Source organism: Spermophilus citellus, assembly GCF_964194105.1.
Source record: "Spermophilus citellus genome assembly, chromosome: 10".
Taxonomy (NCBI): domain Eukaryota; kingdom Metazoa; phylum Chordata; class Mammalia; order Rodentia; family Sciuridae; genus Spermophilus; species Spermophilus citellus.
In genome coordinates this window covers 77,113,695-77,124,796 of record NC_138197.1, presented here as the reverse complement: position 1 = coordinate 77,124,796, position 11,102 = coordinate 77,113,695, and positions in this window count along the sequence as shown.

Genomic DNA, 11,102 nt, shown 5'->3' with positions numbered 1-11,102 from the left:
TAAAGAAAGGAAAAAAAAAATATCAACAAAACTTAAAAACTTTTCTTTTGTTGTTCGTATTATGGGGGTTCTGGATAGGGTGGGACAGGGAGGAGTCTGTTTTATATTTTTCCTTTTCAGCACAACCTTTGGCTTTAACATAGGAGGAGCCAAGGGAGTCCTTGACTGAATTTATACCTGCTCTGACACTCCATAACCTATCTGAGATGAGGAGTTATTCCTCTACTCCCATGATGGATGTGACACACAACATCAATGCCTGTGCCCCTGAAGAAATTTGCTTCCAGCCCTTTAGGGTCTTATTGTAAAACCCTGGATTTAGAATATTAATTTTGAAGGCATCCATCTGCTGGGTGCAATGAAGCACATCTGTAGTCTTAGCTACTTAAAAAACTAAGGAAGGAGGATGTCAAGTTCATGGCCAGCCTCTGCAACTTAGCAAGACCCTGTCTCAAAATTAAAAAAAAAAAAAATATATATATATATATATATAATATATATAAAAGGGTTGGAGATTTGGCTCAGTGGTAGAATACCCTGGGTTCAGTCTCTAGTACCAAGAAAAAAATGGGGGGGTGGTGTGCATCTCCTTCTCAAGTTTCCCTGGAGCTGTATAGCTGGGTTCTAAGCCTTACCAGGCAAGGGGTAAGAATTATCTTGTGTCTCCAAGAACAGGCTGTGCTTTGCCTCACCCTTGTCCACTTAAGAATTCAACTTCATTTTATGCTACCTGAGGCATTCCTTGATCCCTATGATTAGTCACTGACAGAATAAGTGAAGGGGAAGGTAGTAGGTGTGATTATTTTAATATGAAATATGTGGGAGTGGGGTTTGAGAAAAATCAAAGGGCTTCTCTCCACCATATAACAGCTTCTCTTTTTGGAATTTTAATTCCAGGCCAACTTGCTATTGGTCTGGGTAGTCAAGTCATGACATCACTTCAGTTGGGGAGGAGGGATACAGCTTGAGGGGAGTAGGGAACCAGCCATATTCTAGCTTTAGGACATGGTGCTCAGGAATTTGCAGACACTGCTATAATTATTAGTCTGGTTACATTTCCTTTTGCCCCTTCCTGCCTTACCAAGGTTCAGTCTCCTGTCCTTAACCCTCAGGTGGAGCTGGAAAGCTCAGTTGAGGCTTCCCTACCTACCCTTTGCACTAGTGTCTCTGCAGGTTGCTGGTTGTGTTGTACATGCTCTTCCATTGTGTTGACTGCACTAATAATAAACCTTTCACTCAATCCTCTAAATTCTTAATTCACCATTACTTGGTAAAGTTTCTCATCTGTTTGGCTTTTTTTCCACTCTTAATTACCCTTCTCCTTGCTTTGTAAACCTTACCTTTACCTTAGATCTGACCTTTGTTTTGGAAGCTATCTATCTAGGAATAGTGTGTACTCTACATCTGCTTCGCTCTGTGTGCTCTCCTGCATCCTCCCCCTCCTCTTATTCTGTATCAGCCAAAGCTCTCTCCAGTGATCTGAACTGTGTTCTTTCTAAGGTGTGCCTTTACCCTAAATTCCATGTCTTCTCTGTGTTGCTAGGCTTGGTGTTACTTTTTGTAGAAGGTGCACACCTTTTCCCCCTATCCCACAAGCACCTTTGCTTTGAAATCTGGAATTTCATTGCAGGCAGAGAGGCCTCCACTCCCTGATACCTCCTAACCAAGAAAATAAATGTGAGGAAGGGAACCTGAAGCAACTATACCTGCTGTGGTCATCAAACACTGATAGTCTTTTTCTAAGCATTTTCTGGCACCACCTTCTCCCCATCATGAGAAGGAACTCCCCACACAATTATATTTTAAGTTTGTTGAGCATTTGTCATGCAGCGAATGTAAGTCTAATAATATTCTAGAAACTGGTGAGTTGGAGGGAAAAGGCATTCCTGCACTGAGTCAATACTTTGATATACATAAGGTATGATTAGAACATAATGATGGGCACATCACAACATAGAGCTTAAGAGCAATATTTGTACCCAAGTAATACTACTAGTCCTGTTTTCCCCAAAATTACTTTGAGAACCTGCTATTCATTCTTTGGAATGTTATGAATGGTACCATATCTTCTTCCTTTGGGGTAGAACTGTTTTTGGAAATATATTTATTGAATGTCTATCCTGCAAGATAACAGTGAGAATGGGAGGCTTGGGGTATTCATGTGGTAAAATGGCACTTCAAAGAACTTACTCCCTAATGGCAATTAATATATCATAAGATGCCTTATGATAAGTATGCTAAGGTTACTAGTAATGTATGGACAGAGGAAAATAAAACCAGTGGGGTTTTTTTTTTTTTTTTTGTGGTATAAGAAATTGAACCCAGGAGTGCTTTACCATTTAGTCACATTCCCAGCCCTTTTTATTTTTTAAAAATTTTTGCTTAGAGCCCTCCTAAGTTGCTGAGGTTTGCCTTGAACTTGAACTTGGAATCCTCCTGTCTCAGCTTCCCAAATTGCTGGGATTATAGGTGTGCATCACTGCACCTGGCCCAGTATACCTTCTTTATTTGAATTCCCAGAACAACCTTTTTTATATAATACTAATTTGTTCAAGAGATTAGGCCAGTTGTCCTGGAGAATTGTCTTTTCAATAGATTGACTGCTTTTATTTTGGCGGGATGGGGGGGTGGGACTGATAATTGAACCCAGGATTGTACCACTAAGCTACATTCCCAGCTTTTTCTATTTTTTTACTTATTTTTAATTTTTTTTTTTTTTTTGTAGTTGTAGGCGGAGATCATGCCTTTATTTTATTTGTTTATTTTTTATGTGGTGCTGAGGATCGAATGCAGTGCCTCACAGTGCCCTGCCATGGAGCTATAGCCCTGCCCCAAGCATTTTTTATTTTGAGACAGGGTCTTGCTAAATTGCTAATACTGGTCTTGAATTTGCTATCCTCCTGCCTCAGCCACCCACATTGCTGGGATTACCAGGGGTGTGTGCCACTGTGGCATTCCCCACCCCCCCCCCCCCCAGTGCTGGAGACTGACTCCAGGGCCACATGCCAGGCAAGGGCTCCACCACTGACTGGATGCTTTTACAGAGAGTACTTAAAATGATTCCTCTAATCCCTGTTTTACTTAACAAAATTAGAATCTTGAGAGATTCAAGCCAAACATTTCTGAGGATAGAAGAAGAGGAGAGTCTTTATATTTCTTAACATCAGAAGATATGCTCGATTGCTCCACCTTTAGTTTGATCTTTTCACTGTACAGTTGTAGGAAGATTTTTTTTTAAAGATGGCTAAATGAAAACTACATATCTTTTCTATTTAATTTTTTTTTAAGTTGTAGATGGACCTTTATTTTTATGTGGTGCTGAGGATCAAACCCAGTGCCTCATACATGCCAGGCAGGCGCTCTACCACTGCGCCACAACCCCAGCCCCCAAAAATACATACCTTGAGAGAAGACACCTGGCAGTGTAGGTCTGCCATACAAGAATAAGTACCAAATATTGCCAATTTTAATGATTTTTCACAAAACTCTGGACATCCTAACATTTATGTAACATCTCACAACTTTTAAATCTTGGCTTGCTTTAAGAAAATGCTTCAAGGGGCTGGGGTTGTGGCTCAGTGGTAGAGTGCTCACCTAGCATGCATGAGGCATTGGGTTCGATCTTCAGCACCACATAAATGTAAAATAAGGATATTGTGTCCACCTAAAACCAAGAATATTTAAAGAAAGAAAATGCTTCAAAACAAAAATGCTTAAAGGTCTAAAACATTGCAACCTGTTTTGAGATCACAATATAAAACAATTGAAGGGCTAGGTGCAGTGGTACATGCCTGTAATCCCATCAACATGGGTGACTGAGGCAGGAGAATTCAGTTTGAGGCCAGACTTGGCAATTTAGTGAGACTCTGTCTCAAATAGAAAGGGCTGGGGATATAGCTCAGTGAAAGAATACCCCTGGTTTCAATCCCCATTGCCAATAAAAACAAAACAGAGATAGCCAGATGCAGTGGTGCATGCCTATAATATCAGCTATTCAGAAGATGGAGGAGAATCCCAAGTTCAAGGCCAGCTTCAGCAATTTAGTGAGATCTTGTCTTAAATACAAAGGACCTGGGGCTGGGGTTGTGGCTCAGTGGTAGAGCACTTGCCTACCATGTGTGAGGCACTGGGTTCAATTCTCAGCACCTCATATAAAGAAATAAAAATAAAGGTCCATTTACAACTAAAGAATATACATATAGACTCAGTGGTAGCGTGCCCCTGGGTTCAATCTCCAGTATCACAAAATTTTTTTTTTTTAAAAAGTGAAGTTATGGGCTGGGGTTGTGGCTCAGTGGTAGAGCACTTGCCCGGCACATGTGAGGCACTAAGTTCGGTCCTCAGGACCATATAAGAATAAATAAATAAAGTCATTATGTCCATCTACAATTAAAGAAAAATATTTTTTTAAAAAAGTGAAGGAAAACAATAGGATATAATCTGGAGCATAATTTATCAAAGGATCTAATGAAAGGTTAGTAGAAATAATTTTTTTTTAATTTTTTATTGGTTGTTCACAACATTACAAAGCTCTTGACATATCATATTTCATACATTAGATTGAAGTGGGTTATGAACCCCCAAGTAGAAATAATTTGAGGCCAGTTATTGAAGTTGCATTATAGGGAATTTGGATTTTAATTTTACAGGTAAGTTTTTGAGAGGAGGAATGGCTTTCAACTGATTCTGGTGGTTGTGAGAAGAAAACAAATTGGTGTCAGCAATATTAACAAGCTTTCCAGTAATTTATGCAGAGAGGATAAGCCCTTGAAATATAGCAGGAAAGAAGGGACAAGAGACATTTGGGAAGAAAAAATAAATAAGGTCTTAACTGATTAGATTTTTCTCAGCCCAACAATGAAACTGTATCTGTCATGTGCTAGACATGGTGCCAGGCATTTGAAGTATGTAAATAATTGAAAAATAAGATGTAATTTGCAGCTTACTAGGTAATGTAAACTTAAACAATGAGAAATGCAGTATAGTATGTTGCTAATAGATAGGGACTAAATATAACAGGACAAGAAAGGAGTCATCTGTCTATTTGAAGGACATGAAGGGGAAGGCTTCTCTGGAATCATGAGCTGAATTCTGAACCAGTCACATTTGGCATTAAAGAAAAGGGGTAGTGGGCAGATTGAGCATTTACTGTGAGACAGGCATTGTTCTAAATATTAGATATTAATTTAATAATCCCCCTAACCCACCCATACTGGGTTGCTGCTCCATACTGGGGATTGAACCTGGAGCACTCTACCACTGAAGTATAATCCCATTTTGAGACAGTCTTACTAAATTGCCAAGGCTAGCCTCAATTTGCCGCCATCCTGCCTCAAACTCCAAGTAGCTGGGGCTGCAGACATGTCCCTGGCCCAACAACTTTTTAATTAAGAGGTTTTATCATCAACTCCATTTTTTATGTGGGGAAACTGAAGCAGAAGGCAAAGTTCACAGAGTTAATAATCAAAACTAGGATTTGAGCCCAGAAAAATCATTCTAGAACCTGAGCCTCTATTACACATAAACAAAAATGAGTCAAAGATAAAAGACAGGTTTCTAGTATAAGTTGATGAGAACACGGTGTCATTAACCTGAATAGGGAGAAGAGGATGAGTACTTTTGAGTTAATTTGGAGAACTGGGTTGGAAAATCCAGGAAATGGATCTGGAGTTTAAGAGCAAGAAATTAGAGCTAAGGACGAGAATTGGGGAATTATCTGCCCAGAGGAGATCAAGAAATTCTAGTACTAGGAATCCCAGCAGTCATCTGGAACAATACAGGCGATGCATGATAAGGTTGACTAATTTTTAAAAAATAATTCTGAAGTAATGAATCATTTTAAGATAGCTCATAAACTAGGCTGGGAAGGAATTTCAGAAATGTTTTCTGTCATTGCAACATCCCTGAAACAACTGTAGGTTGAGATCATTTCCACTCAAGTCCTAATTTTATTTGCTTTATAGGATAAACTTCAGGGGTTTATCCAAGCCTTTTAAAATTTAGAGTAAGTCAACAACTTGGAAGAGCACAATATTAAACAATTGCACATGAGATTTTCCCTCATTAGCAGCTTTTTTTTTTTTTAATGCTGGAAAGCAATTTTGATTACAATCTAAGAATTTTAAAAAATATTTTTAGTTGTAGATGGATAAAATATATTTTTTATGTGGTGCTTAGGATAGAACCCAGTGCCTCACGTATGTGAGGCAAGCACTCTGCTGCTGAGCCCAGACCCAACCCCAATCTTAAGAATTTATACTTGAGGGGCTGGGGATGTGGCTCAAGTGGTAGCGCGCTCGCCAGGCATGCGTGAGGCCCGGGTTCGATCCTCAGCACCACATACCAACAAAGATGTTGTGTCCGCCGAGAACTAAAAAATAAATATTAAAAATTTTCTCTCTCTCTCTCTCCTCTCTCACTCTCTTTAAAAAAAATTTAAAAAAAAAGAATTTATACTTGAAAATATCACTATACAGTGCTATTAGCTCTGGCCTAATGTGGTAGCAAATATCTGTAATCCCAGCAAGTTGGAAAGCTGAGACAGGAGGATCATAATTTCAAGGCCAGCCTCTGCAACTCAGCAAGACCCTATCTCAAAAAATTTTAAAAAAGGGTCTGGGGATATAGCTCAGTGGTAGAATGCTCTGGGTTCAATCTCCTGCATTTATCTCTCTCTCTTTATCTCTCTCACACACATACATATCTGTCCAATGGTTTCTATTAATGTCTAAAATAACTTTGGGAGGCAGAAACCAGATGACAAGGGATGAAGGTACTAGGGACTTTGGCAGGAAGTATGTATTTTATCTGAAAAAAAGTACAAAACAATTTGGTGATTTGAAATTGTCAAATGTAGGATTTTCTCTGTCATGAATTCATGAAGGAATGGTTACCTGGAGTATGAGAATTTGAAGGTGATGCAAAAATATTTATGGAAGTTTCTTTAGGAGGCTGAAATGAGTGGGATGGTAAGCCTAGTAGAGAAGGCAACTGCAGGGAAGATAAGCAAGGTCAAATACTAAAGTAGGAACTAAAGCACTGGGTGGAATATAAATATGTAAAAATGGTTTGGGGAGTGGGTCAGGTCGTACAATACAAAATGGATAGATAGGACTTGCTGGGCTAGAAGGAAAAGGGTGAGAAGTTGGGGTGGCCTATAGAGATGGTAGAAATTTCAAATTATCTATTGTACATGAAGGTTACAAACCCTCACCCTCAGAAGTTAGAGGGAAAATACATTTGAGAAGGGAAAAAGATCAAGTATTTAGCCACCTCTGCCACAGTCCCCTTCCCGGTCTCGAGCCTCCATTTTGTAAATCTTGAAGCCTTCTTCCCTTCACAACATGGTTGTTGGTTGCCCTCTGCTGGTCAATTTTGATTTTGGCTCTCCAGATATTTAAGCCTGAGGGTATATCCAAAATGGGACTTGGCAGGAAGTGGAAAACTGAGCCTGTTAGATTCTATTATTTCATTACATGTTTGATCACATCTGTGTATGAGATATTTTCTTGCAAAGAAACAAAATACACTGTTTTCCTAAGTCTCAAGAAATTTTTACATTACTGTAAAAAACACCAATTTGGTCAGGCATGGTGGTGAACTCCTGTGAACTCAGGAGGCTGAGGCAGGAGGATTGCAAGTTCCAAGCCAGCTTCAGCAATTTAGCAAGGCCCAAGCAACTTAGTGAGACACTGTCAAAATTAGAAATAAAAAGGGCTAAGGATGTAACTCAGTGGTAAAATGCCTGGGGTTCAATCCCTACCCGCCCACCCACCCCCAAAAAGAAAAAAGAAAAATAAAAAATAAAGCCAAACAAGATTAAAATGTGTATACTGAGTGGCTTATTTGTGTCAAGAGTTTATATTCTACAGAGGAAGAAAGACTTCATATAAGATTAGGGAGAGGGGCTGGGGATGTGGCTCAAGCAGGAGCGCGCTCGCCTGGCATGCGTGCGGCCTGGGTTCGATGCTCTTAGCACCACATACAAACAAAGATGTTGTGTCCGCCGAAAACTAAAAAATAAATATTAAAATTCTTTAAAAAAAAAAAAAGATTAGGGAGAAGGATGTGTGCAGGTGGTCAGAGACTTTCTAAGAGAACCAACACTTAGATGGATACCGAGTAGATGAGGATGAGAAGGTTATTTAAAGCAGAGAACAGCATATGAACAAGGTCAAATAACTATACTAGGAAACTAAAAATGCTGGTGGCTGTGAAAATTGAAGATTGACTCTGGGCACAGGGGCACATGCCTGAAATACTAGTGACTTGGGATGCTGAGCCAAGTTGGAGGTCCTGTACCCAAAATATTAAAGGGCTGGGGATGTGGCTCAGTGATAAAGCATCCATAGGTTCAAAGCCTGCAACCGCAAAAATTAATAAAAAATAAAATGGAAGACTGTTGAGAGAAAAGGGTCAGATCATGCAACACACAAAAAAAAAACAGCCATGGCAAGACTTAAAGTCAGCTGCAGTGTGATTACTTTAGTATGGCTCACAAGTACCACTACTTCCCAATTGAAAGCTTTGCTAAGTGGTGGGCCCAACCTGAAACTCACCTTAGAGAAACATATTTAGAAAGCAAAATAAACAGAACTTGTTCTTAATTTTGTGGAAGCATGTTAAGATATTCCTTGCATCATACTCAGTGAATGGTAGTTGACAGACTGTTAGGTTCCAGCTGGAGTGATCTAGAGCATCAAGGAGGAGAGCCCAAAGGATATGCAGGATTTTGGAGTGGTGAGAGTGATGCTGGGAAGTTCAGCTGAGTAGTGGTATGAGGGTGAAAAACTCTTAAGATAAAAATGTGCACAAAGCTCTGACTTACCCTGAATTGCCTGCTCTTGTGATCCTTTTTGGAGAAGATGCACTGCACAAGAAATGAAGTACAAAAACAAGTATCTTAGATTAAGAACTAAGTGATGTTGAGTAAAGGAGAGCATAAGAACAGCTGAGGGGGGCTGGGGATGTGGCTCAAGCGGTAGCGCGCTCGCCTGGCATGCGTGCGGCCCGGGTTTGATCCTCAGCACCACATACAAACAATGATGTTGTGTCCGCCAAAAACTGAAAAATAAAAATATTAAAAAAAAAAAAAAAAAAAAAGAACAGCTGAGGGCTGGGGATGTGGCTCAAGCGGTAGCGTGCTCGCCTGGCATGCGTGCGGCCCGGGTTCGATCCTCAGCACCACATACCAACAAAGATGTGTCCCCGAGAACTAAAAAATAAAAATATTAAAAATTCTCTCTTTCCTCTCTCACTCTCTCTTTAAAAAAAAAAAAAAAAAAAAAAAGAACAGATGAATTCCCTAGTTTGGTTAACACAGAGAACAATACCTGGTACACAACAAGCACTTTATAAAAAATAAAATTATTTTCCAACTCCCTGGCTACAGCTGGATCTGCAGTGTTTATGTTCCAATAGGCCCCCTCCTATGTCCGCCTCAAGAAAATACTAATGAAAATGCCCTCTTTCTTGGGTCTTCAGTGGCCTCAGACTTTGAAGGTGTTACTTCCAGTTACAAAATTCAGAGGTGTAGCTGGCTTGGCGCACGCCTGTAATCCCGGTGGCTCCAGAGGCTGAGACAGGAGGATCAAAGCCAGCCTAAGCAACTTGATGAGGCCCTTAGGCAACTCAAGAGAACTTGTCTCTAAAAAAAAAAAAAAAAAAAAAAAAAAAAAAAAAAAAAAAATAGGGCTGGGGATGTGGCTCAGTGGTCGAGTGCCCCTAAATTCAATCCCTGGTACCAAAAAAAAAAAAAAAAAAAAAAAAGGAAAGAAAGAAAGAAGGAAAAAAAGAAAGAAAGAAAGAAAGAGATAATTCAGAGATGCTCTATTTTCCTAGAAATTCCAGGTTTGATGATTATTGCACAAGCTCACATTCCCTGAAAAAATTCAACTCTTCTTCACTCAAATCCTTCCCCAGCCCTTCAAAAGAATGAAACGTGTGTCAACATCTGCTAGCAAATCATAAATTACAGAATTCTGAGGGTCTGGTATCCTAGCAGCCAATACAGCTCTGCATAATTAAGCTTTCCGAGATCTGGGACCACCCCAGTCCTCCCCAAGTGCAAAGATGTGACCTTTAGCCTCCCTTTATGGAGACGGAAAGGGAAGTGCTGGAAAGACACGTGCGACTACAGGGGTTCCTCTTATATGCTATGAAGATGGAGGCGAAAAAAAGCCACCGTCACGAACAGGATTCGAACCTGTGCGGGGAAACCCCATTGGATTTCGAGTCCAACGCCTTAACCACTCGGCCACCGTGACTCCCAAAATCGCGCTTTGCCGCGCGCTTACAGAAAGGGTCCGCACGAAGACCGCGGACGGCGCGGGGCCGTGGGAAGCCGGGCCGCGGCCCACGTGCACACACCTTGAGACTATCACGCCTCGCTCCTTACCTCTCCGCTATACCACTCAAAGGAAAAGAGTCGGGCGCACCGGCTGACCCGGCGGGAGTCTCCTGCTTGTGTGGGTGGATGAGGGGGTGTCTTAGGGAGCGCAAATCTACTTAGAATCGATGGCAAGGCCTTCGGACCAAGCAGTTGATGAAAGCGTCTGGGCCCTCACGGTGGCGGCTAAGGGGACTTCTCGGGTTAAGAAGTGGTAGGGACTGAGTGGAACAGGCGTGGCGGGTGAGGGAGACGAGGGAGTAAGCAGCACTTGGTAATTCATGCAGGGAAGGAATTTCTCGGGGAAAGGGGTTTGGAGTTCTTCGGGATAAAAGCTCCTCCGTGAGGTTAGGACCGTGCCAAGTGAAGACCACTCCGGGTTATAAGTTGGGGCCCCTTCAGGCGACGGGCTTCCTCCCTTACATAGGATAGAGGACTAGCACACTTCGGGATGAAAGGATGAAAGAGGGAAAGGGCTCTTCGCGGCGGGTAAAGGGCGCTCTCAAGAAAGTGGCGCCCCCACCAGGAAGCAGCCGCCTCCCCGGAGGCCGGCACCGGGGAGGCCTACAGGGTCTGCGCCGCGCGGGGCGCTGGGCCACCGCGGCCACCGCGCCGGGACTGCCGGCAGGGGGCGCTACGCGGGCCGGGGCCGGCCCAGGCGGCGGCCGCGGCGGCGGGAGGCGGCTGGAGGCGGGCGGAGGAGGAGGTGGAGGAG